This window comes from Aquarana catesbeiana, linkage group LG01 (assembly GCF_042186555.1).
Source record: "Aquarana catesbeiana isolate 2022-GZ linkage group LG01, ASM4218655v1, whole genome shotgun sequence".
Lineage (NCBI taxonomy): Eukaryota > Metazoa > Chordata > Amphibia > Anura > Ranidae > Aquarana > Aquarana catesbeiana.
Window position 1 is genome coordinate 495,191,361 of NC_133324.1, and position 26,364 is coordinate 495,217,724.

A 26,364-nucleotide genomic window follows, 5' to 3' on the forward strand; every position below is an offset into this window, starting at 1 on the left:
TTAAGATAAAGGATAAAGAACCTTCTGCCTTTATAACCAATTTAAAACCCCTGTCAGTTTATTTTTTACTGTCTGTGCACCAATGAGGGGATTTCACTTCACTTCCTGCTCACCAATAAGGGTGTTCCCATTGAAAAATTTAAAGTGGTTGTAAACCCTTCCATATACACAGGGGAGTGACTGGCCTTGGGTGATACACAGACTTGAAACAAATCCACCTACATAAGTTTTATCTGCTTATCTGGGGTCTACTGTTCTCTACAGCTGTTCAAAGTCCAGAATTTATAAAGCTTGTCAAGCGAGCTGAAGTTACACTCTGCAGAGCTCAGTGAAGAGAGCTCTGAGAGCTGATTGGAGAGAAGGAACACCCCCCCCCCTTTCACACAGCACACAGAGAAACAGAGCTGAGGTTGTCAATCAGCAGGGGCTGCTCCCCTGTCACCTTTTTTCTCTTGGTGTCAGGAAAACTTGTCAGAAGTGACTCATGCTGATAGCAAAGAGTATATAGGAAAAAAATCCTGCAGCAATGTTGGACTTTAATGGCACTGGCATAAGTCCACTTATAGTAAAACAACAAAAACCTTATTTACAATTCATAATAAAAATATTTGTAAATTACACATACATTTGTTAAAAATAGAGTCATCAATACTAAATCAATGGACCTGATACAGAATATACCCTAAACGGACCAAAGCAGATTCACTTATATATAGGGTAACCTGTACATACAGTACATATACATACATGCCAGAGGTTTACAATCACTTTAAAGAAAAATGGACAGAGCATTTCACAGAAGAATACAATACTAAAATTTCCCAACACACCTACCAGCTAGTCTGCAAAAAAAATAATAATTAAACCTACGCTGTTTCAACAATTTGAATTTAAAACAGAGCTTTTATTTGCACACATGTTGAATGTGGAATGCACACTGGAAGGGTAAATCTATCCAAAGGGGAAAAAAATTAAAATGTGGATTTTAATACTGCATCCAAAACACACAAAAATGTTTTGGCTATACATATAAATTTACCCCACTTCCAGGGTAGATAAACATAGCAAAAATAGGTGCTTGGCAGGTGGTTGTAACTCTTGCCAAGTGCCTCCTAAATGGAATAGTAAACACATGCACAATCCAGTGGGTAGTGCAGTGAAAGGGACTGTCCTAACACTTTGCGGAATGTTTGAGCTGTGGCCTCCATTGTGTGATATTGCTAACCCAGTAGGCATCCCTAGCACAAATGATAATTCTGCCACGTTATAAAACTCTGGTCCGGCCGCATCTGGAGTATTCCTTCCAGTTCTAGTCTCAATCCTCAGAAGGTATGTCCTGGAGAGAGTCCAAAGAAGGGCAAATTAAAACTGAGATTGGAGGACCTCAATTACAAGGAACAACTTCAAGCACTAAACTTATTCTCGCTGGAGAAGAGACGCTTGAGAGGGGATGTGATAGCAATTTTACAAAAACCATAGTGGTGATCCCAGCATAGGAGAAAACTATTCAGTCTCAAGGAGTTCAGGGTCGCACAATGGGATTGGAGGAGAAGAGGTTTACCCTTAAATTGCATAGGGGGGTTTTCACTGTCAGGGCAAAAAGAATGTGGAACTCTCTTCCACAATTGGTGGTGTCCGCAGAGAGTATTGATATTTTTAAAAGACTCCTGGACGTGCATATTAGTGAACAAAATATACAGGGAAAATATTATTGACACTGACACGCGTACACCATCACAGGTTGAACTGGATTTACTACACTTTCAACCTTACCTACTATGTAACTATGTAAGAGGTGGAACTCTGCCCTAAAAACAAGGGATTTGGATGTTCTTCTCTATCCAACACAATTGTGAATCCAGCATTAGGCTGCCAAATGTTGACTCCCCATCTAGGCATCAGGTGATGTCCTATTACATTATTATTATGCTGGGGCTTCAGTACTAGTTACTAAAACCTACAAAAGAGTCATCTGCTGTAGGTCAAGATGCACATACAGCAGCATAGTACAGCTGGTCCAAACACTTTTCCAATCATTAATTGTAGGTTGCAGCAAGTTTTTTTTTTTTTTTTTTTTTTTTTTTACCACTAGCAGTAAAGGCCACTTTTACTGTAAGGTCAACTAAGTGTACTAAACACTGGATCTATGGAAATATTCATGAGTATTGCCTGCGGCTGCCAGCCACCTTTGCGTAGGCAAAAGGAGCATAGGGTGAACAAAATGCTACAATATTCTTATGTCCTGAGAAAAAAAAAAAAAAACAAGAATGACTTGTTCTGGGAACTGTATGGAAACATAAAGAAGACCAGTTCACTTATGGAAATTTCACTCTTTTATGGTTTTAAAGGAAATCTGTTTCCAGATTGAGATGAACTAAAGTAATATTTATGAGATACCAGATGAATGTTACACTGTAATATGCCTTTTTGTCTGGATACATCAATTTTAAATAATTACCTGCCAGGCACACAGAAATGTCAAGAGCTCATGAGCTTTCTACTATAGATCAGAGACTTTAGGCTAGAGTTAAAAGGGAGGTATTTTGTAGCTCAATTAAAATTGTGAGCAGTCAAATCACTAAGACAGGCCATAGACAGTGCAAATTTCTTTCCTGCAACCACGGGTTGCAAGAAAGAAATTTGCATGATTCCCCCATCAACACAGACAGGGCTGACAGTGCAATCCCTCCTGCCGAGTAACTGCCTGCTCCAATGCCAGCTGGGAGAAAACAGTGATTATTGCTAGTGGCTATAGCAACCACTAGCGATAATTGCAACTGAATCCAGCAGGCTGGCTGTTTCCAATCCCACGACCTTAGGGCCCAGAATTATGTCATAACATGTAATAAATGCGCTTTTTACCCAGCACTGCCAAAACACACTTTTTTGCAGCTCCATTCATTTTAAATGGTACCCCAGTGCAGAGTTACACCAATTGGAAACACACCAGCACTGCAATGCACCACAATGCACATACTGTTGTGTTGTGTCAGATAAAAATAGTGCATGTCTCTTTTTGTGTTGTGGTGTGTTGGCAACTAATTTAACAATAACAGGTTGCCCTATTGCAAGGCATGTAAAACTTTTTTTTTTTTTTTTTTACAAACCACAACACATGGGTTTTGTGTGAATTGGCTCTAGGAATACGGGTCAATTACTAAACAGATGTAGCAAATGGCTTCTTATTGTGTCAAATATGCAAGCATAGTGCTAAATTGTGCATGATTATGCACCACTTCATTTGCAGGAGGTTGTTCACTACTATTGTATACTGCTGCAATTAAGGAAGATTTCGAGCTACTATTGCACACTGCTCTAATTGCACGCTGCTTCAAATGCACGAGATAGCTTGGTACTATTGTACACTGCTCTATTTGTGGAAGTTTGCTTGGTACTATTATACACTGCTTCAACTATGGGTAAAGCTTGCTACTATTGTACCCTGCTCCAATTACAGGAGATTACTAGCTACATTTGGCATTGCTCCAATTGCAGGGAACTGCTCATCACATTGGAAAATGCTCTAGTTGCAGAGAATTGTAATTCTTGCTACTATTGTACACTGCTCCAATTTTGGGAGATGATGTGCTACTATTGTACACTGCACCCATTGCAGGAAATTGCGTGCTGCTATTGTTCACTATTCCAGTTGTGGGAGATTGTGTGCTACTATTGTACATTGCTTCAAATGCGGGAGACATCTTGATACTGTTGTACACTGTTTCAACTGCAGGTAATGGCTTGCTACTGTTGTACCCTGCTCCAATTGCAGGAGGTTGCTTGCTACTATTGTACCCTGCTCCAACTGCAGGACATTGCTTGCTATATTGGACATTGCTCCAATTTCAGGATATTGCTCACTACATTGGAAAATGCTCCTATTGCAGGTTAATGCTCATTGTTAGTGCAAACTGCTCCAATTGCAGGAGATTTCTTGCTACTATTGTATACCGCTCCAGTTGTGGGAGATGACATGCTGCTACTATTGTGCACTGCTCCCATTGTAGAAGATTAGAAAGTATTAAACAGCGCTGGCAGCCTATATTACTCAATACACATCCTAGTGATTAGTGCCATATACATCAATGTGTTTGTGACATACAAAATCAAAATACAACAAAATGATTTATAATATAATATGCACAAATCGGTAAAGTGCTCGGTGCTTCTATAAAAAAATGCAAGGGTGCTCCAAAACTTTGCAAAATGTGAGGTGACTCCCCCTTCGGTGACCCCACTCACCAGAAACAATAGACCCTCAGCTTCAGTCTGGGATCAAAGGCAGTGATCTATTGCTCTGGGTATATATAGGATGGTTCCTCAACAAACTCTTCCAAGAGGGTGGTTTACGACAGAAAGGATATGCCACACTCCATAGATGGGAAAATAGAGAAGAACCTCATAGTGAAATACCGCTTAACATAAATTCTGAGAAGGAGATACCATAAGAGTTATCTCCCATTTCCTCAAGAAAGCTACAGAACGATTCCTGTGATCCTGCCCATACTATCACAATGTCATCTATGTATCTCTTGTAGAATCTGAGCTCTGGTATATTTCTATCATAAATGGCCTCCTTCTCCCATCGACTCATAAAAAGGTTTGCCACTGATGGGGCATATTTGGCCCTCATAGCAACACCCCTTTTCTGTCTATAATATTTTTCCTCATGCCAGAAGAAATTATGGCTCATTGCCAAATCAAGGCCTGTAGGAGGAAATCCTTCTGTTTCTGTTTGATATTAGTACTTCCCAATGCCCACTCAACAGTCTTCAAGACATGATGCTGCGGAATGTTGATATAAAGGGAATTCACATCAACATTAGCCAAAATATGATCGTCATCTACTGTCATGGGTTTAATCAATTCAATCAAATCATTACTGTCTTTTAAATATGCAGGACATTTTTGGGTAAGCGATTGCAAAAAAAAAAATATATATATATTCCACCAGTCTAGAGAACAGTGAGTCAACTCCACTATAGGTCTACCTGGGGGTCTAAGTGGATTCTTATGCATTGTGGGTAACTGGTAAATGACCAGAACTTTAGGTGCGTCTGGGATAAGGTATCTTGCTTCTTTCTTTTTTAATATGCCATCCTTGTGTGCTCCTTTAATTTGCCTCTTCATTTTGACTCTGAATTTATTTGTAGGATTTCCCTTCAGTTCTTCATATGTCTCAGTGTCTCCCACTAGTCTGCCCAACTCTTCCAAATAGTCAGTTTTATGTAAAATAACCCCCCCCCCCCCTTTGTCAGCTGATCTAATAACTATGTCCTTTTTCTTTTCCAACAGCTCTAAACCTCTAATGCTCCGTACACACACGATCAGAAATTCCGCCAGCAAAAGTCCGATGAGAGCTTTTGGTTGCAAAATGCGACCATGTGTATGCTCCATCGGACTTTTGCTGGCGGAATTCCCGCTAGCAAAAGATTGAGAGCAGGTTTTCTATTTTTCGGTCGGAAAAAGTTCCTATCCGAAAATGCGTTCGTCTGTATGCAATTTGGACTCGCAAAAAATCACGCATGCTCAGAATCAAGTATGAGACTGAAGCGCTCAGTCTGGTAAAACTAGCATTCGTAATGGAGATAGCACATTCGTTGAGCTGTAAATTTTTGGATCTTTTAATGCAGTGCATTCTTTTGTTCTTTATAATGCTAGAATAATGAATTTGTTTTGCTGCTGATATTCACACAGAGTTCTCACAAACATATTTCTTTATTATTTCTCATGATCTCCTCAATAATCTTTTTTGTTTTTAAAGCCAGATCTCCATAATAATGTTTAGAATTATTTTTTATAGTCATCTTTTTTTTAAATCAAGATCTCCTGTTTTTTTGATTATTTTTAAATTATTTTCTAGTGATCTCCATAATTTTATTTTTTTTGTGTGTCAAGTTTCCACAACAACATTATTATCTTGTATTTTTAAAGCTCAAGGAGGTTGGTTGGTGTCCCTTGTTAATTTGACATTGTATTTTTGAAATGTACCTACCTACTCACAAACAAACTGTCCTATTTGAAGAAAAACACATAGGCAAGTATTTTCATAGAACAAAATCTCCATTTATTCTGGCTCATAACAAAATAAAGATGACAGCAACGCTGGAGAAACTGCTTGAATTTGCGAAGCCTTTTGGAAATAAAAATTGGTAGCCTGAGAAGTCCATATAATAGGGAGCACAATCTGGTCCAGGACTCCCAGAGATCAGGAACAGCAGCAGATAACATATGTCCCCAGGCTGTGGTACTACAACAGCCTGCGTCTTCTGTCAGACCAGACTGAACCCAGGCCATCACTTTCTTGTCTTCCCTGCAGCCTTCCCTCCACGTTTCCCTGCAGCCTTCCCTGCAGCCTTCCTTGGAGGCTGTGGCTCTGGAGGTGGACTTGTGGCAGGAGGAGGATGGGCGAGCGCACATAAGTGCATTTTATCAGTCATTTGGCCCCTCAACTCCTTATGAAGGGCCTGAAAAAAAATCTTCTTACAGATGGGGCGTTGGCCCTCCTCCATTTGCTGCAATTTTGCAGCTACATGGCAGCCATAGGCCTCTTCAGCGTCAGGGGGTGTTTTCCTGGCCGCATTAGCGTCCTTAATGAGGCCCAGTGCTGCCTCCTCCACGTTACTCCCCTTCCTGGCCCTTTTTGTTGTAAAGCGGAGGGGAGGCACCTGGGATTGGGTGAGGCTACTGGGCCTGGCCACCTCCTGGCTGCCACTTACCCCCGCCACCTCCTGGCTGACTTACCCCCGCCTCCTCCTGTCTGCCACATTCCAGAGCCTCGTCCTGGCTGAGTTCTTCCTGTGTATGAAAAAGGGACATTCTTGTCACAATCATTTTTGACCCCTACTGTCTATTGATATGTAAAACACTTTTTGTTAAATCATTCATTTGTTATCAATAATAACATCTAACTAACAACAATAATTTTCAGACAATAAATATGTTACAAAATACTAAACCTGGCTCCAACTGGGCTCCTCAACTTCTTCCAGGATGGAAGGCCCAGGTTGGTCCTCAGAAGCCTCAGCTGGGGTTGGGGGAAGGGTGGATGGAAGAGGGGCCGGAAGTGTAGAAAGTGATTCCCTGGCTTCAATCTGGTCTTCCAGAAACCGCATCCTGTTGTAGTGTTACAGACTGGGTACATACACATCCTTTGTTGCTGCTCCTGATTTCATGGAAGCCAGGACCTTATTAAGCTCCTTCCTATACGTGTTTCTCAATCTACCAATTTTCTTATCCACAAACTCGATGTCTGGGTCGGGGACCTGCGTCTTCACAAATTGCAGCATTTTCTCCAGCGATGCCTTCCTAGCTAGTTTATTTCGATATAAGGGGTTTTTAACCTCCCACAAATTTCTCATATCCCTGTAGCTGTCTATGAACTGGCATGAATTCAGGGTCTTTGAATTGTTTCATATTTGCTGCAAGACAAAACACAAGACAAAAACAATAATATCAGACTAAACTCTCCTAACCTTATCCCAATATGGGCCTCAATCTCGAATCAGTATAGGCCACTGATGTCCCAAATTAAAATGTTACCTTCATTCTCACGATCGGCACTTCCTCCACTCACAGATCGTACGTACGGCACACGTGTGTTAGCTTTATGTACACTGCGCATGCGTGAGGGAGCACGATCAGTACAGAAGGATCAAGAAACTGCTTCTAAAAAGTAAGTATTTGTGGTGTGTCCCTATTATTATTATTACTTGCATGCTGCTCCATGTGCTTTTCTTTACTGTTGTACAGTGTTAAATGGCTACTTTCATGTTCGTGGGCACAGTAATTGGTCGCAGTAAACATCGCTCCTTTGCCAACTATATACGATGTTTTGGGCAGATACAGGGTTAACTACATTTGGTCATGCTAATTTGTATTAAAAGAAGTTTAGAATATTGTTGTCTAGATGTGTTTGAAACTAGAATGAATTGCAAACTTCATTCAGTGTAATGTAAGGAGAGGACACTCAGCAACTGTTTACACATCTGGACTCAGGAGCACTAGTGTGGGGACACCAGAACACCCTTTTTAGGGTGTCCCACACAGGTACTCCAGTGGATACTAGGGGTGTCTCCATATGTGAAACTTGTCCAAAAATTGTAAGTATTCCAGCTTTGGTAAGGGAAAAAATCACGTCTTCAGCTTGGAACTCTGCCAAAACAGACAATTGTACCCCACTTCCAAGCAATGTTTCATATTCCTATTTCTGGCCTCAAATATCTGTGTGCTAAGTATACCTTTTGTTTAATTCTCATAGGGGAGAAAAAACTCAGGACATCTAAAGGACACCAGGAACCCCCCACCTCCTGAAGAAGGGGAACAAAGGACACCACAACCTCAGGATGTGGAGGGAGGAGAGGTGGAAGAAGTGGTTGAAATTGTCACCACAACAGGTCAGTGTCTGACACCACAGATTCAGGTAATAGAGGTATGCCTGCAAATTTATAATACATGGTGTGTATTTTTTCTTTTAGGTGATGTGCATGTTGTGGAAGAACAAGCTCCTCATTTCACCAGTGACAGTGCACAAATGCTAATCCAGGACATAATGTTTTGTAGTCGGGATTTAGACATCATAAAGCAAAAAACAAATGTGGTTGAATAAAAACTGAAGAACATGATTGATGTATTAGGGAGAATCTAAATAACCACAAAATTCAACCATTTTATATTTTTTGTGACCAATTTTGAAACATTTTGGTCACATTTTAAAAGACAAATTTTGAAGATGCACACAGTGGGGTTGATTTACTAAAACTGGTGCACTCAGAATCTGATGCAGCTGTGCATGGCAGCCAATCAGCATCTAACTTCAGCTTGTTCAAATAAGCTTTGGCAATAAAACCTGGAAGCTGATTGGTTTCTTTGCAGAAGTGAGCCTGGTTTTGCACTCCCCAGTGTGTCAACATGTGTTATCTGCTACCAGGGGATATCAATGTACGCTTTTTGTGGGTGCAACCCCTTCCTCGCAACTCAAGTAGGTGAGAGGAAGTGGTTGCACCCCCAAAACACGTCCATTGATCCCCATGATGGGAGATAGCACATGTTGACATTAGGCATGGGATCAGGAGGGAAATCCCCAGTTTGACTCCCAATTTGTGAGCAACTTCAAAATTTGGCTTTACAGGGGTGACATCACCCCATCTGATGAAGGCAAGATCAACACATTTTTGACACTACAATGTCTGATATTGCCTTCAGTTTTTCAATGTTGAACTTTGTAAGTTCCTGAGTTGTGTAGGTTATGTTTTGAAACATGCCTGTTTATGTACTAAAAAAAAATTTTCAAGGTAAAACTTTATAAAACCAAGATGTTGTTTTTTTTTACCCAAAAATGTTTTATAACACACATGTGCATGTGCACGGAGTAAAAGGTTTTATACTCAACAATGTGTGTCTTCTTCTTTCAATGCTCAATACCAGTTTTTGTATTAAATTGGTGTTTACAGTGACAATGGGTGTTATTTAATAATGGAAAAACCACTTGGCACTACAAGTGCACTAGGAGAACCTAGGAGACAGCTAAAAGAAACACAAGCAGTAAATCAAAATCAAGATTTTATCAGATAAAATAGAAAATATTTACAAATTTGCTGGCATTGCAATGGCCCCCCTACCCGTAAAATAATCCACATATTTTTGCCGTACTTCACGGGCACTTTGGGGGGGCAAGCCAGGACAGCCAGCTTGGACCAAGGACCAACTGAGGCAATATAATTAGGAGCATTTCTCTTTAAAAAAGTTGTGAAGTATGCAGCATGCTAGAACTATGTGGTTCAGTTTGTACTCCGCCATATTAATTGCCATAAGAAATAGGCGGAACCGGCTGGCCATTATCCAAAAGCATTCTCCACGACTCTTCTGGCTCTGGCCAGCCGGTAATTAAAAACCCTCTTCTCCGGGGTGAGGGTCCTCTGGGGGAATGGCCTCATCAGGTGATCACCCAGACCAAATGCTTCATCAACAATAAAAACAAATGGGAGTCCATCAACGTTCTCTTCCGCAGGTGGCAACCCCAAGCCACCACTCTGGAGACGTCGGTAGAACTCGGTCTGGGCAAAGACTGCCCCATCCGACATCCGGCCATTCTTCCCCACGTCCACATATAAAAATTCATATGTCGCCGACAGCGCCGCCATCAACACGATACTATTGAAACCCTTATAATTAAAATAGTATGACCCCCGAGTGGGGTGGTGGGATGATGTGGACATGTTTCCCATCTATTGCCCCTCCGCAGTTAGGAAAGTCCCAACGCTTGGCAAACTGGGAGGCCACAGTCTGCCATTCCTGTGGCATTGAAGGAAACTGTGGAGTCAAAAAAGAAACAAAAAAATTAGTACGTTTGCACATAACATTGGAAGCAGATTAGACACAAACATTCTTGGCCAACATCAGTATAACATTTATTTTAAGGAGTATTTAAAGACAAAAATATAAGGTCCACTTATCTGATTCCTCACCCCTCTGATGGCCCATTGGAAAAATTTTAGGGGGAGTTATAAATGAGTTTGGGACCCCCAAAAAAAGCCTCTGGCACTCTGCCTGAATTTAAGGACAACAATAACATTTGGACACATTTTAGGGGGTATTTAGGGTAAAGCACTACAATGGAGCTGACAAAATACATTGTTAAGTGACTAGGCTAGGTGTGTATGGGCCCAGGATAGCATGCTAGGGAGGTTAGTGAAGGCAAATATGCATGTAGGCCAAAAAAGGAGCATTAAAAGCCTAAAGCATGCATGAACTCCTCCCCAGCCTGTTCGTGTACTGGGCTTGGGTCAAAGCAAGAACCCCAACACCAAGCCCCCGCATAGCACGAACTCTACGACGAGTATGTAACCGCAACATGGCTTCAAAACGGCCGGCTGGTCAGAACGAACTAACAGAACGCACTGAAAAACAGCAAGGCCTGAGAAGAGCGAACTAAAAATCAGAAACGAGCGGACAAGAACGCACTGAAAAACAGATACGAACTGATTACACGCACTGAAATCCAGATACAAACCCCCGAGCACAAACTGAAGAACAGTAATGGACTGAAAAGCATGAGGCTGAAAAGCACAAATCTTCTCTCACCAAACTTCTACTAACACGAGATAAACGCGAGATTAGCAGAAGGAGCCCAAAGGGTGGCGCACTGGGTATTGAACTTTCGTTTTATAGTTCCGTCATACGTGTACGTCACTGCATTCTTGGCGGTCTGAATTTGGTGTGACTGTGTGTATGTAAGACAAGCTTGAGCGGAATTCTGTCGGAAAAACCATCTAAGGCTTTTCCGACGAAAATTCCGATCGTGTGTACGCAGCATAAGTCTTTTTTTCGTCTGCTTGGACGAATATCCAATTTGTTCAAATCCTGCCCAACCAACGATGATTGGAAGTTGGTGTATTTCACACTGATCGTAATTGGTCGCTTCGTCTTCCCCAGAGGGAAGAGTGATCTTCACTCAGGTATAAATAGATTGCAATGGAACCGGAAGTGACGTCATTTGATGACGCCCTGGAGGAGGGGCGAAACGCATCAACGTACTTCCGGTTTATGCTAACCATTGACGCAATTTCCACTTCTGTGGAACGCACGCCATACACCGGCGAACACGGGTGTTTTTTACTGATGCCTGTCTTTGCCAAATATCCTATAAGTGGTGCTTGTAATGCGCTTGATAATTTATGTTAAGTAGTATTTCAATATGAGTTTCTTCTCTATTTTCCCATCTATGGAGTGTGGCATATCCTTTCTGTCATAAAGCACCCCCTTGGAACAGTTTGTTGAGGAACCATCCTACATATCCCCAGATCAATAAATCGCTGCCTTTGATCCCAGACTGTGAAGCTGAGGGTCTATTGTTTCGGGTGAGTGGGGTCACTGAAGGGGGAGTCACCTCACATTTTACAAAGTTTTGGAGCACCGTTGCACTTTTTTATAGAAGCACCGAGCACTTTACAGATTTGTGCATATTATATTATAAATCATTTTGTTGTATTTTGATTTTGTATGTCACAAACACATTGATGTATATGGCACTAATCACTAGGATGTGTTTTGTATAATATAGGCTGCCAGCGCTGTTTTATACTTTCTATTACTTTTAAAGTTGTAGCACCTTTGCACAGCGGCTGCAGTCTTATTTTCCTTTTTATTTTGATTTGGTACTTCAGCGCGAGTTTTGAATAGATTCATTGCAGAAGATTGCTCACTACTGTTCTACACTGCTGCAATTGCAGGAGATTGCTTGCTCCTATTGTACACTGCTTCAGTTGTGGGAGATGACACGCTACTATTGTACCCTGCTCCCATTGCAGGAGATTTCTACTATTGTACACTGCTCAAATTGTGGGAGATAACTTGCTACTATTGTACACTGCGCCCATTGCAGGGGATTGCTCGCTACTATTGTACACTGCTGCAGTTGCGGGAGATTGCTCGCTACTATTGTACACTGCTCCTATTGCGGGAGATTGCTCGCTACTATTGTACACTGCTCCTATTGCGGGAGATTGCTCACTACTATTGTACACTGCTCCTATTGCGGAGATTGCTCACTACTATTGTACACTGCTCCTATTGCGGGAGATTGCTCGCTACTATTGTACACTGCTCCCATTGTAGGAGATTGCTCGCTAGTATTGTACACTGCTCCCCTTGCGGGAGATTGCTCGCTACTATTGTACACTGATCCCCTTGCGGGAGATTGCTCGCTACTATTGTACACTGCTCCAATTGCGGGAGATTTCTCGCCGCTATTGTACACTTCTCCCATTGCAGGAGATTGTTTCCTACTATTGTACATTGCTCCAATCGCAGGAGATTGCTCGCTACTATTGTACACTGCTCCAGTTGCGCGAGATTGCTCGCTACTATTGTACACTGCTCCCATTGCAGGGGTACTGTACACTGCTGCAGTTGCGGGAGATTGCTCGCTACTATTGTACACTGCTCCAGTTGCGGGAGATTGCTCGCTACTATTGTATGCTGCTCCAGTTGCGAGAGATGGTTCGCTACTATTGTACACTGCCCCATTGTAGGAGATTGCTCGCTACTATTGTACACTGCTCCAATTGTGGGAAATGACACGCTACTATTATACACTGCTCCCATTGCAGGAGATTGCTTGCTACTATTGTACACTGCTCCCATTGCGGGAGATTGCTCGCTACTATTGTACAGGGCTCCAATTGTGGGAGAGGACACGCTACTATTGTACACTGCTCCAATCGCAGGAGATTGCTCGCTACTATTGTACACTGCTCCAATTGTGGTAGATGACACGCTACTATTGTACACTACTCCAATTGTGGGAGATGACACGCTACTATTGTACACTGTTCCCATTGCAGGAGATTGTTCACTACTATTGTACACTGCTCCAATTGTGGTAGATGATACGCTACTATTGTACACTGCTCCAATTGTGGTAGATGACACGTTACTATTGTACACTGCTCCAATTGTGGGAGATTGCTCACTACTATTGTACACTGCTCCTATTGTGACAGATAGCGTGCTATGTGCTGCTTCTCTTTTGCTTTTATCGTGTTACAATAAAAGTAATCTTTTACATACTTACAACATGCAAAGCTGATTCTTGTGTCAGATCCACGCAACCTGCTGAATTTAAATATAATAATGCCAGCAAAGTGTAGTCTAGTGGTGTATAAAACTGAATACTTCAGAAACTATTAAAGGTTAATAATGCATAGCTAACAACCAATATTAAATTTCCAGCTATTTAATGTAACCAGACTAATAAAAGCTATTGTCTGACTGATTTCTATAGATTGTCATGTTATCAAATAAATAAAATGTTATTACTCTGCTAAGTAATCCTGCATGATTTGTTGCTTAGACTTATTTCATTGAATCATTCAAGCTCCTAAATTGTCATCCTTATCTTTCTTCCCTACTTGCTAAGTCACTGACCAAAAAAATGTTTTTGGTCACATTAGTCATCCTGACCACTCACCAGCTACCGAATTGTTTTAGGTCACAGATTAGTAGTGAAGAAAGAACAATCATGACAGCCTCCTAAAGTATATGTAAACACAGCACTGAAATCTAATCTAAGCTTTAACAAGTTAATATCATTTAATCCTTTCGCTGCCACTAATGTAGGGCTTATGCAGATAGCAACATGGCATTTAATTGCACATAGGAAGGAGTTTACATTTCTTCAGCTGACTGTTGGCCCTCTGCTGGTAGTGACCTTGTATCCCTTGCCTCCACTACCCCTCCTGCCGCCCTGAGACAGCCATGGTAAGTGTCAGTGGGTAGGGTGGAGGGAGCTCAGTGAGCATATGCTCATCAAGGCTGTCTTTAAGGCAGGGCAAAAGGGGCAGCTGCCCCGGGCTCTATCATTGTAGTGGGGCCAAAAGCATACTTCCCAACTATCCCAGTTTAAATTCCCTTGTCCCTTGAAGTTTTAGTCCCATGCTGTGTCCTAGTATCTCAGTGTGAACTGTTACTATTGCTGCTCAGCTCTGCCTATTGCCATGTACAGATGACTCCCCTGCAGACCCTGTGTTTACATGTAAATAACCTGCATTGATATGTAAATAACGAGAGCATTAATATGTAAATAGCCGCAGACCGGCTGCATTGATATGTAAATATAGGCTGAATTCATATCAGCCATCACTTCTGCTGAATGCTGCCCACTGGGGAGGTAAAGGGGCATGCTTGAAAGTCCTGCCTACAACTGTGGTCATTAAGCCTAACATCAGCCTGTTCTGCAAAGGTAAGCAAATTGGAGGTGGATCCTGTTTATTGATGGGTCCCCTCACCTCCCCAGTCCATGGTGTGCAGGCACTGAGGAGATGATGTGCACTAACCTCTTGCAACCAATCATTGAACGGTAAGGATATGAAGTAACCTCTAGCAACCAATTAGTAAGCGGTAATAATTTTAAATAACCTCTAGCAACCAATCAGTGAGCAGTATTGATGTACAGTAATCTCTAGCAACCAATCAACAAGCAGAAGTCATGTGAGGTAACCTCTAAAAAATAATCAGTGAGACATAATGTGTGCTGTAACCTCTAGCAGCCAGTCAGTGAGCGGTAATGATACACTGTAACCTCTGGCAACCAATCGCAATCGCTGCCTGATCTGATTCAGTGAACTGTGAATCAGTGTCCACCAATCAGTGCCGCCTATCAGTGCCCATCAGGGCCGCCTATCAGTGCAGCCTCATCAGTGCCCATCAGTTACACCTACCAGTGCCCATCAGTGTGCCGCCTCAGCAGTGCCCATCAGTGCAGCCTATCAGTGCCCATCAGTGCAGCCTCATCAGCGCACATCAGTGAAGGAGAAAAATTACCCGTTTGCAAAATGTAATAACAAACGATGACATTTTTTTTTCATTTATTTAGCAAAACAAAAACAAAAAAACAATGGTGAAGAAATACCATCAAAAGAAAGCTCTATTTGTGTTAAAAAAAAATGATAAATGATAAAAATGTCATGTGGGTACGGTGTTGCATGACTGAGTAATTGTCATTCGAAGTGTGACAGCGCTGAAAGCTGAAAATTGGCCTGGGCAAGAAAGGGGTAAAAATGCCCAGAAGCAAAGTGGTTAAAATCAAAAATTCTACACATATGCATACTGTGTAAATTAATATATTTTCTATATAGATTTTTTTCCCCCAAATTAAATATTTCTAATTTGTGTTTCTTGTTTTTTCAGAAATCTTTTCCCCCAGACATTATTCTTTTATATCAATAATAACTACATTAATATCTTATCTACTTCAGACTGAAACCTATCCTACAGTGCTAACGCTTAACGCATATGCTCTGATAAATTTTATGTTTAGTGGACAGAAAACAAAAAGCAGTCAGGCTAGGGAACGCTGAAAAGAAAAAAAAAGCGTTTGTTATGCGAGACAGGAATTTTAGTACCCACGTCTGCAAAAGTCATGCTAAGTACAAGCAAGAGCCTATGGTCAGCAAATCATCAGCCTGGATGATATTTAACACTGTAGGTTCTGTTTACTAGTATAAATATAGTATATGTTGGACAAATGTTTCATGATGTCTTACCTGAACAATTCCAACACAAATATTAACACCTTTACAGTGTAACTAAAAATGCTTTTTTCTGAACATCTATGGACAACATTTTTTGAAATGCCATTCTGTTAATATTTGATGCAAAAATTAGAAGGCGCGCATGCAAATACATGACACCAAGACTGCAAGGGGCCAGTGGCTGTGCTGGTGGCTTTCAGTTAACTCAAGTCTGAATTCCTGTTCCCAGTACCTGCAATGAAAATTTAGCAATGTAATATTTTAGGTTGATTCTCCACCATGAAAACATCACCACGGTATCAAGATGTTCTAAAAAAAAAAAAAAAAAAGGATAATAATTCATAAATCAATAATTTAGAAGTTCTACAATAAATACCTTCACATCCCCTCCTCTCTGTTAAGGCTCACATATACCAGGTGGAGCAGTCAATACAATGGAGAGATCACTAAGACTCCATTTACACTTGCAACTACAAAGTAGCACGATTTCCAGTGCGACTGAATGTAACTTTGATCTGAATTTACACTCTCTGAATCAAAGCCGCATCGTCATATCAAAGTAGTGCAGACACCTTTTCAAAGTCGCTGTGACTTTGGGTTGTAGCAATTTGAATGGGTGCTATTAAAAAGAATAGGATGCAACTTATCACGTGACTTTGATGTCCAATGTCGCATGACAAGTTGCACAAGCGTAAATGGAGCCCGGTTCGCATTTAAGGCTTTGCCTACCAGGCCAATTCTGACATTTCTTTCCTACATGTAAAAATCATATTTTTTTTGCTAGAAAATTACATAGAACCCCCAAACATTATATATGTTTTTTTAGCAAAGACCCTAGAGAATACAATGGCGGTCATTGCAACTTTTTATCTCGCACGGTATTTGCGCAGCAATTTTTTGAATGCGTTTTTTTTGGAAAAAAGACATTTTTGTGCTTAAAAAAAAAACAGTAAAGTTAGCCCAATGTTTTTGCATAATGTGAAATATGAAATTACGCCGAGTAAATAGATACCTAACATGTCACGCTTTAAAATTGTGCACACTCATGGAATGGCGCCAAACTTCGGTACTTAAAAATCTCCATAGGCGACGCTTTTAAAATTTTTACAGGTTACCAGTTTAGAGTTACAGAGGAGGTCTAGGGCTAGAATTATTGTTCTCGCTCTAACGCACGCGGCGATACCTCACATGTGTGGTTTGAACGGCGTTTACATATGTGGGCAGGGCTTACATGTGTGTTCGCTTCTGAGCGCGAGCTACCGGGGACAGGGGCGTTTAAAAAAAAAAAAAAATTATTTATTTTTTTATTTTACTTTATTTTTTTTATTTTTACACTTTTTTTTACAATTCATTATTTTGATCACTTTTATTCCTATTACAAGAAATGTAAACATCCCTTGTAATAGGAATCTATGTGACAGGTCCTCTTTATGGAGAGATGCGGGGTCAATAAGACCCCATATCTCTCCTCCAGGCTGGAAAGCATAAGATCAGAAAAAAAAATTCTCCGATCTCATGCTGACAGCCGCGGCTTTGTTTAAAGTGCGGGGTCCGGGCGTGACGTCATAACGTCGCGCCAGGGCCACTGACGGTCATAGAGATGACTGGTGACCATCTGGTCACCGGAAATCTCAATGCTCATCACCGGCGGTGGGCGATTTTTTTTTCTCCGGGCCCCCGATGGCACAGGAGAGCCCGGAGAAGCACCGGATGGCGGCGGGAAGGGGGGGATGTCCCCTCCCTTCACCTATAAGAAAGATCAAGTGGTGGAATTGCCGCTATGTTCATTCTTATCATACACAGAATCGAGGGCTGTTAAGAATGATATCTGAATGATGCCTGTAGCTACAGGCATCATTCAGATATCCCCCCACAAAGTAGAGGACGTCATTTTACTATGGCCCGGTAGGCAAGTGGTTTAAATGGTGAGCAGTTCTCCCTTCTTTTCTTTGAGAGTTTGTACGCAGAGTTTATGAGCGACCAGCAACCATTGTGAAACAGAGGGTCAGTAAGGAGTGATAGCCTGCAGTGGAATATTTTATCTTGTCCGACATAACTTTGCATGCTTCATATAATAGCAGATGCTTTCCTAAAGTTATCATGAGATACACTTATAGACAATATAATGGAATGTAAGGTGCAATGTATATAAAATAATCAGTAGTCTATAAAGTATTAAGTGTCACATTCATACAAGATGGACTACTGTACATTTGCCAACTAAACACTCCTGTGACTTATAAGACACATTTATACACCCCACATTTATTTGATTTCATTCTTATTTGCAGGTTAAAGAGAAACTCAAGCCAAAGGACTTTCAGGTAGAGTGGGTAAAGGTTAGAAAAATAATTAAAGCCCATGAAAATATTGCCTTTGAATTATGAATGTTTATGAATTGCTTTGATGATAATAAGGCCTGGAACCCCAAAAAGGTGAGTGGCAAATGGGGCTTCATTCTGAGAATTTGCAGTTTTGCGACATTTAATCCAGTTTCAATAATCAAAAAAAAAATCTTACAAAACAAAATATAGTGTAGCGCAACCAAAAACATCCAGCTCAGAGAGAGTAACACATACAGGTGTCACCATTCAGGACGTTTTATCTGTTCACAACATGATTGATAATAGGCACGTTTTTCACATTTGTGAGTATTTTATGCCTAAGGGTCCTTTCACACTGGGGCGGTTTGCAGGCGCTATTGCGCCAATAATAGCGCCTGCAAACCGACCCGAAAGTGCCGCTGCTTTCATTCCAGTGTGAAAGCCCCGAGGGCTTTTTAAACTGGAGCGATGCGCTGGCAGGACGGTAAAAAAAGTCCTGCTAGCAGCATCTTCGGAGCGGTGAAGGAGTGGAGTGTATACCGCTCCTTCACCGCTCCTGCCCATTGAAATCAATGGGACGGCGTGGCTATACCGCCGGCAAAGCGCCTCAGCAGAGGCGCTTTGCGGTGGTTTTTAACCATTTCTCGGCTGCTAGCGGGGAGTAAAACCGCCCTGCTAGCGGCCGCATACCGACGGTAAAGCGCCGCTTACAATAGCGGCTCTTTACCGCCGACGCCCGCCCCAGTGTGAAAGGGCCCTAAGTTACAGTTTTAATAAATGTTATTAGCAGAAAGCACTATGGTTTGCCTTTGTTTTATATGGCCACACAATGTGTGGCACACATGACTGAATAAGATCCCAGGAGGAGGTCTGAGCTGTCAAGGTGCACTGTGATGAGGATTCATGCTCCTGAAAAATCCTGAGAGATACCGTATTACTCTAAGTGTGTGTGACTCTACAGTGGGGTCTACATAGTGAGAACCCGGGAGGAAATCATTCTTGTCCAGGAACACCAGAAGTTGTTTTCCCAAGGCATCCTGAGAGATATAATCACAGGCGTGTGTGACTCTGTAGTGGGGTCAACTTTTGGAGGTAAGCAGGCATTCCAGCTAGAGGTGGTGGTCACTGAAGTCACTGGAAATTTATGAACCATCACTGAAAGTCACTGGAATTTTGTTATATTTGGACTTGTTATATTAGTATATGTTTTTGGTTGTGCTACTATATTTTTTGTTTTGTTTGATATATTGAGAATCACATGTGGTGTGGGCAGCAATCACGTTAAGCCTATTAGTAGGCTAATTACATTATATTTTGATTTCACGTGATTATATTGCTTATAGCGCTGAATATAGTTTTTTTTCACTAAAACAAAAATCTTGCCTGTAAGTGCTCATTCAACACAGCAGCCCTCTTGAATTCCATTACAACGGACAAGATGTTTAAATTGAGCAAGCCTTTCTCAGAGGGCCCTGGAAACTTCAAAGGACTTCTATTCAACCTCAGAAATAGCCATTAACAATACTGCAGTAACATTACTTAGCAGATCACTGATAATCCGAGATCTGCTCATGAAGCTTAGTACTTCCTACGACAGCAGGTTTACACAGGCCTAGGTTATAAGACCTATTAGGCCAGGTATTTCTTAAGCAGCTCAAGTGGAATAAATACTTTTTGGCCTGAGTCTGTAGAGCCTCAGAGATCTCCAATTACATGTCATAAAGTTACCATGTCAGGATTATTTTCTGTTAGCTTATGGCAGTCATGTATAGTTTAGCAAGCAATAAAAGGGAATCTACAATCTTGTCTGGATATTGTAGAGCAAAATGTACACATTTCATAAATCATAATCTGATAAAACTACTTCAACAATAAAACTATATCTGAGTTTAGAAGAAAATTCTGAATAATTCAGGATCAAACATTAGTAGGATGTACAATACAGAAGGCTAGTTAGAACCATTACATACACTAAAGAGAATACACATGAGAATAATACCAAGATTGGTCTTATTCACTTAGTAAGAGCATGAAGCATGATCAAATACTGTATGTGTCACAAGATTGGTGCATGTGATAAAATTATGTTTGTATGTAGAAAATTGACATTCTGGGAGGGTCTGATGGAATATTCTAAAATATTTCAGAACCCTTCCTTCCCACCTCTTAAGCCTTGTGATTGGGTGGGGGAAGGCTCAGTGACCCCCTCTAGAGGCTTCACAAAAAACTTTTCTTCCTCCAAACACGGCAAGTCTAGTTAATGCCAAAGAGCTACATTTTGGTCTCATCTGGCCACAGCACTTTCTCCCAATCCTTTTCTGAATCATTTAGATGTTCATTGGCATGACTGTACATGTGCCTTCTTGAGGAGAGGGACTCGCCGTGTTTAGAAGAAGAAAAATACTGACTATGACCCTAAGAACACCATCCCTACAGTCAAGCATGCATGTGGAAGCATGCTTTGGGGCCGTTTCTCTGCTAAAGGTACAGACCAACTTTGGCGCATTGAAGGCCAATGGATGGGACCATGTATTGTAAAATCTTTGATGAAAACCTTCTTCCCTCAGCCAGAACACTGAAGATTGGTCATGGATGGGTCTTTCAGCATGACAATGACCAAAACATACCGCCAAGGCAACAAAGGAGTGGATCAAGAAGAAGCACATTAACCACTTCCAGACCGCCGCACACCGATATACGTCCTTACTTTGACAGGGGATATCATTGTTATGGCAGCAACTAGCTGCTATAACCCCGGTATCCTCGTGTTCGGCCGGCGGTCCGGTTTCTGATAAGATTGGTCTCTGCGGCAGATTCGCCACAAGATCACTTTTATCGGCGGCAGGAGAGGCCCCCCCTCCCGCCGTGCTCCGGTGCCCTCCGCCAATTACCGGATCCGTCGGCAGCAGCGGAGGCGATCAGATCTTCACCCTGGCTGGGCATGGAGACGAGTGAGGGGAAGATGGCCCCCAACCCATCTCCATAACAATGTAGGGCAGAAGCGATGTCAAAACATCACTTCCGCCCACAGCTCTTAAAGGGCCATTTTTTTTAAATTATTTTTTTAAATGTCAATTTTTTTTTTTTTTATTGCATTTAAGTGTAAATGTGTAAATAAGTGTTTTTGACCCCAGATCTCATATTTAAGAGGTCCTGTCATGCTTTTTTCTATTACAAGGGATGTTTACATTCCTTGTAATAGGAATAAAAGTGACACATTCTTTTTTTTTAAAAAAAAACAGTGTAAAAATAAAAAGTAAAATAAATAACATGCGCCCCGTCCCACCGAGCTCGTGTGCAGAAGCGAACGCATACTTGAGTAGCTCCTGCATATGAAAACGGTGTTCAAACCACAAATGTGAGGTATCGCCGTGATTGGTAGATCAAGAGCAATAATTCTAGCCCTAGACCTCCTCTGTAACTTAAAACATGCAACCTGTAGAATTTTTTAAACATTGCCTAAGGCAATTTTTAAGGGTAAAAGTTTGTCGCCACTCCACGAGCCGGCGCAGTTTTGAAGCATGACATGTTGGGTATCAATTTACTCAGCGTAACATCTTTCACAATATAAAAAAAACTGGGCTAACTATACTGTTTTCTTATTTTTTTATTCAAAAAAGTGTATTTTTTCCAAAAAAAGTGCGCTTGTAAGACCGCTACGCAAATACGGTATGACAGAAAGTATTGCAACAACCGCCATTTTATTCTCTAGGGTGCTAGAAAAAAAAGTATAATGTTTGGGGGTTCTAAGTAATTTTCTAGCAAAAAAATCTGTTTTTAACTTGTAAACAACACATCTCAAAAAGAGGATTGGTCCTTAAGTGGTTAAGGTCATGGATTAGCCTAGCCAGTCTCCAGACTTTAATCCTTTAAAAGATTTATGGAGGAAGCTGAAACTTCAAGTCGCCAAGCGACAGCCAAGAAACTTTAAAGCTACTTTCACACTGGGGTGGGCGGGCCCTATTTTTAGCGGCACTTTACCGTTGTTTAACGGCGCTATTTGGGGGTGCTTTTAACCCCCGCTAGCAGTCAACAAAGGGTTAAAACCGCCCACAAAGGGTTTGGTGGCACTGCCCCATGGATTTCAATGGGCAGGGGCGCTTTAGGAGTGGTGTATACACCGCTCCTACAGCGCTGCAAAGATGCTGCTTGCAGGACTTTTTTTTACCATCCTGCAAGCGCACCACTCCAGTGTGAAAGCACTCGGGCTTTCACACTGGAGAGACAGGAGAGGCTCTTTACAGGCGCTATTTTTAGCACTGTAGTGCCTGTAAAGAGCCTCAGTGTGAAAGTAGCCTAAGGATTTCGAGAAGATCTGTAAAGAAGAGTGGACCAAAATCCCTCCTGAGATGTGTGCAAACCTGGTCACTAACTACAAGAAACGTCTTACCTCTGTGCTTGCCATCAATGGTTTCTCCACTAAGTACTAAGTCATGTTTTGCTTGGGGTTTGCTTGGGGATCAAATACTTATTTTACTCACTGAACTACAACTCAATTTATAACATTTGTATCATGTGTTTTTTCTGGATTTTTTGGTTGATATTCTGTCTCTATCATTTAAAATACACCTATGATAAAAATTATAGACCCTTATTTTCTTTTTAAATGGGCAAACTTACAAAATCTGCAGGGGATCAAATAATTATTTTCCCCACTGTATATCTGCCAAGAGCAATTTTTCCTGAGGGCAAATTACTCTGAAATCTCAAACCAATTTTATGCTCTATTGACTAAACTCTGCCAGAACCCAAAAACACAGAACGTTTTGGTCCCTTTTGTTTTTCTGTTGTGTTATTGTTATTTTTCTGTAAATATTTTTCTTCACCATTTTCCTGTGTTTTTTTTTTAATAAGGAATATTTTAAAATCGTATAAAAGCTTATCTTTAATAAGCTGAACTGGAACTTAAACCAATTGTAATGGAAATTTAAAAAAACAAAAAAACAAACATCTCTATACTTACCTGCTCTGTGCAAGAGCGGCCCCAAACCTCCTCTTCTCTGGTCCCCCGCCTGGCTCCTCCTATCTGTCCAGTGCCCCCATGGGAAGCCGCTTCCCATGGGGGCACTCGTGCATCCTCGCTTCGGAGCCCCGCTGTTGCGTCCATTGACACTGGAGTTCATCGACAGGAGAGGGAGCCAATGGCTGCTCTCGTACACGTCACTGGATCGGATTAGGCTCAGGTAAGAATAAGAGGGGCTAGGGGGGATCCTGCAGCAGAGAAGGTTTTTTACCTTAATGCATAAAATGCTGGCACTTAGATTGTGGTCCTGTTAGCTGGAAAATAACTGTGCAGGGTGAGGGTGACAGCGCTTTCATCACACACTGGAGGCAGTAGCAAGTTAGTGACACCACTGTGGGATTTGTGGCAGTTGCTGCGATGAAACACAGCCATTTCTCACATATTGGTGGCACTGTGGCGTGAGTTTACCCCATGTTCGTTGCAAATCAGGTGTAGCTTTAGGTTGATTTTCACATATTTACCATGCTAATCTTAACTGCTTTGCTGAAAAAGTCTGCGTTTTACTGACTTTAATAGCTCAAGCTCAGATTATGCACTCATAGTTCAATAAATCTGCAGAGAGGCTTATCTCCCCCTTACATACCTGATTTGTTCAAGTGGGGACATGTGGATATCAATAAAGGGCAGTCTCAAAGCAAACCGCTTCTGTGGTATTCTCTCTAAAAACAAAATCTTAATCCTCTGTGTCACGGGTGCATCCTGTGTTTTATTTATTAATTATTGGTACTTATACAGTATAGCGCTGTCAATTTACGCAGCACTTTACACATAGATAGATAGATAGATAGATAGATAGATAGATAGATAGATAGATAGATAGATAGATAGATAGATAGATCTATCTCTATATATATTATACATTCACTTCAATCTCTGCCCTCTGTGAGCTTACAATTTAAGGTCCCTAACTCACTTTCATACATATGGTACACATACTAGGGCCAATTCAGACAGGAGCCAATTAAAACTGGAGTACCTGGAAGAAACCCACACAAGAACATGCAAACTCCAGGCAGGTAGCGCCGTGGTTGGGATTTGAATCAACGATCCTAGTGCTGCTAGGCGGAAGAGTCAGATTGATGCATGAATTTAATTAATTTGTAAAACAAAGATTTTATTTAAAAAGAAAAGAAATGTATACAATGTAAAAGTTGTTTTAGGCAAATTTCATTTAACCATTTAAAAAACGTAAATTTTACAAATAGACATTTTGTACAGGGAACACCAATAGTACTGGCCACATCTGAGCACAGACGACAGAGAAAACAAAGAAGTCAGAGGTGCTGTATCAGGTAATTTTTGTTGCTGTCCGTTTTATCAGGTAATTTTTGTTGCTGTCCGTTTCCCACTGGAGTGATTTCCCTTTGCTTCCTGTCAATAGTCACAGGGACAAATCTCAACAGCAATGAAAACTCATTGGTGGGATTAATTCTCTCTCACTCAACTTACCAGAAGTTTTGTATCTATCCTTTATTATTACATATTTACCTGACTAAAAGTGTTATTTTCCATTTTTATTTTTTGTTACAGTAAGATTTATTAACCACTTCAGCCCCGGAAGATTTTACCCCCTTCCTGACCAGAGCACTTTTTACAATTTGGCACTGTGTCAATTTAACTGACAATTGCGTGGTCATGCAATGCTGTACCTAAACTACATTTGCGTCCTTTTTTTCCACAAATAGAGCTTTCTTTAGGTGGTATTTGATCACCTCTGCGGTTTTTATCTTTTGCGCTATAAACAAAAAAAGACAGACCGTTTTGAAAAAAACACAATATTTTTTACTTTTTGCTAGAATAAATATCCCCAAATTAAAAAAAAAAAAACAAAACAAAATTTCTTCATCAGTTTAGGCCAATATATATTCTTCTACCCTCTGGTGGCCGAAAAAGGGAAGGACGTACCCATACGGGATTTCACCCAGGAGAGCCATTTTGCCACAGTATATCTGCGTGAGTCAGTCGGGAACCGGTTCATGGATAGCAAAAAATAAATAAAAAAAAACTGCACATATTCAACAAGTATCCAAATAGTGCCCAAATAAAAAGGATACAAGATAATGAAATTGGGTACACAATGGGCTGATAAAAGTTCACATATAGTGCAAATAGAAACATGCTTCTGTACTTTCCCCTCCTCTGTGACGAATGAAGCTGGAAGCGATGAGGATTTGGTCATTTCCTGTTTTGGTTTATTGTTTACTAGCCGTTACCGGCTAAACAAGCATCTGATTAAACTGATCTTGATTCGATCAGATGCTTTTAAGGGCAGATGAGACATCTGGGGTTTAACAGACCCAAGATCTCTCCATAAAGAGGACCTTTCACTGCTCCAGCTATCACAAGGGATGTTGTTCATCCCTTGTGATCACAATAACATTAATCTAAAAATTGAAAGAGATAGTGTAAAAAAGTTTTAATAAGTAATAAAATAAAACAATTTAAAGAACCCCAGTATCCCTGTGCCCATGTGCAAATGTGAACACTCTCTTGCACACATATGTAAATGGTGATCGCACCACACATGTAAAGTATTGCCATGAATGTCTGTTCTGTCTCAAGGAGCAGAAAGCTAAACCTTCTCATCCCAATAACTGTAGATACCATATTTCTTTGATCTCAGTTTTATTAGAACAAGCCAGGTGAAACTACAAAATAACAGAAATAGACTTCAATAAGTACAATATTGCATACAATACAGCATACATTGCATAAACAACGATATACAGTACAAGATGAGATAATAAAAACTTACTTTTTACGTTCTCTAAGGGGTGATGGCAATAGAGAAATACATGACTTGCAATGTGTTGAAAAGAATGGTGGATGGTTGACTTCCTGTCTACCCAGAATTCCCTGCTTGCTGACAACTTTCTTTTTACACATACAACAATTAACAGAACTGCAGCAATACCAAAAAGGAACGCTAGATGGAGCCTGCACACCACATATGATTGTCTTAAGTAAATTACACATTTGCATGTAA